This window comes from Salarias fasciatus, chromosome 14, assembly GCF_902148845.1.
Source record: "Salarias fasciatus chromosome 14, fSalaFa1.1, whole genome shotgun sequence".
Classification (NCBI taxonomy): domain Eukaryota; kingdom Metazoa; phylum Chordata; class Actinopteri; order Blenniiformes; family Blenniidae; genus Salarias; species Salarias fasciatus.
In genome coordinates, this window is record NC_043758.1 from 27540862 (window position 1) to 27543230 (window position 2369).

The following is a 2369-nucleotide window of genomic DNA, read 5'->3' on the forward strand; positions in this document are numbered from 1 at the left end:
AAGAAGGCCATCAGATTTACAAAGCTTTTGAACAAACTAGATCTGTTAAATGAACACATCCCATAAAAGAATCGGCTTGTTGTTGGAAACATAATATTGTGAAATGACAAACCCTCCTTTGTGCATTTCACTGAGTGAGTGGGAGAAGAAATACGGTGCTGATGTGTGTTTGTGACTCCAGCTTCCCCTTTGGTGCGCTGGATTAAACAGCCGCAATCATAAAGTTGTACTTGGTGTACTCTGACAATGAAAACAGCCAGCAGGACATGTGTGGTAAATAAAACAGGTCCGGACCATCACATGTGGCTTTGATTCCAGAGGAGTTACGCCAATAAAAAGGATGAATAACTCCTCAGTCATCGCTGACTGACGAGCGTTACGATACTTTTGGTACTTTTAGGATGTTCAAAAGAACAATTTTTTTCCCCAAAAAAAACAGCACGGTTGAGCGCTTGGGGTTGGACTTCTGCAGGAATATTGGAGATAGAGTTGAATAATGCATGATGGTGGCTGATCGCTGGCACATGTGCAGGTGCAGGGCTCAGGCTTCCTCACAGCTCGCCATGCTTAATCTTTGACCTCCGCCATCCGGCCCTGACAACAGCCACCCCCTTGCAGCTTCCCCCGAGGGCCTGATGATGACTTTTCAACATGTTTTTACAATGTGTACACACACACACACACACACACACACACACACACACACACACACACACAAACACAAACACACAGACGAGGTCAGCAGGTGTTGTCAGAGGTGATGGCTGCCAGCTGGAGCGAACACATCTGCTGTAATAATGTGTGCCGGCCAGCAGAGAGCAGTGTGTGTGTGTGTGTGTGTGTGTGTGTGTGTGTGTGTGTGTGTGTGTGTGTGTGTGTGTGTGTGTGTGTGTGTGTGTGTGTGTGTGTGTGTGCCTGCATGGGAAGGAATCCTGCTTGCCCTTGGCAATGTGTGTGTGTGTGTGTGTTCCAGATTCAGGAGTTTGTTCATGTGTACATCTGTGACTATGTGTTTATGTTTCAGTCTGTCTGCAGTGTGTGTTTGTGTGTGTGTGTGTGTGTGTGTGTGTGTGTGTGTGGACGCAGGGGGAGGTATGTAAGGCACCGAGCATTTCGGAGCACATGTGGTGCCTGTCTGAGAAAGAAAGAAAAGTCAAGAGGAGCAATGAAGGAAAGGAAGGAAAGCTTAAAGGAATGACAGAACAGAAAAGAAAGGAATTTAAAGGAAAGAATAGAAAGTAAGAAAAGGAGTGGACAGAAAAAAAAGTAGAAACAAGAAGGAGAAAGGAAAGGGCAGGGAAGAAAGTACATCAATTTCAAGGAAGGAAAAAGACATAAAATTATGGAATGATTAAAAAAGAACAGCAAAGAAAGAATGACATGAATTAAGAGGAAAGGGAAAGGGGAAAAAGAATGGGTAATGACGGAATTTAGAGGAAGCGGGGGAAAGTAAGAAAAGGAAAGGATAGACTAAGCTTTTTAAAAAAGAAAAAGCTCGAAAAATGAAGGAGAGGAGAAAAGACAGGACAGAAAATTAAAGAAAGAAGGAAGAAAAATCCAAAAAAGGGCAGAAAAAAATAATGGATATGAATAAAAGGATAATAAGAAATGACAGAAAAGAAAAAATAAATATAAAATAAATATAAAAATAAATTAAATAAAGGTAAAAAGGAGATGATGTTGAATAAGCAAAGGTAATGAAAAATGAGAAAATGAAGAAAGGAAATAAGAACAGACAGAGATGAGAGGATAGAAGAGCAGGGTAGAAAAGAGAAGAATAAATGAGAGAAAAAAAGGAGTGAATGGAGAGAAAAGCAAGAAAAGAAAGAAGGAAATAAAATGAAAAGAAAAACAATGGAATCAGAGAAGTTAGTACAAAGGCAAAGAAAAAAGAAAGTAAATAATAAAAAGAGCAATTAAAGAAAAGAACAAGATGAAAAGGAAAATAAATCACATTCAAGACAAAAAGACACAAAAGAAGAAGAGGAAAGGAGAACAACAAAAAATTCTAAAAGTTGAAAACATAAAAAATAGGAAAGATGAAGGGAAGTGAAAAATAAAGTGACTGAAAAATAAGATTATCAAAACTAATTGCAAAGGAACGGTGAGAAACTGAAGGTAAAGATCAAATGAAAAAAGCCAAGAATGGGAACCATGAAAGGAAAGGAAAGCATGAAACGAAACAGGATTACATGGGAGAAAGACTGCCATGAGAAAAGACCATAAATAGGAGAAGAAATACAAGCGAACAATGGAAAACACAATAAAAGAGAGCGTTAAAGAGAAGAAGGAGTCAGGTCAGAGTGTCCGGTCACGTCTCCGATCACAGCTTCATTAAAGAAAGACAGGAATCCCCTGCTTTCCCAGCA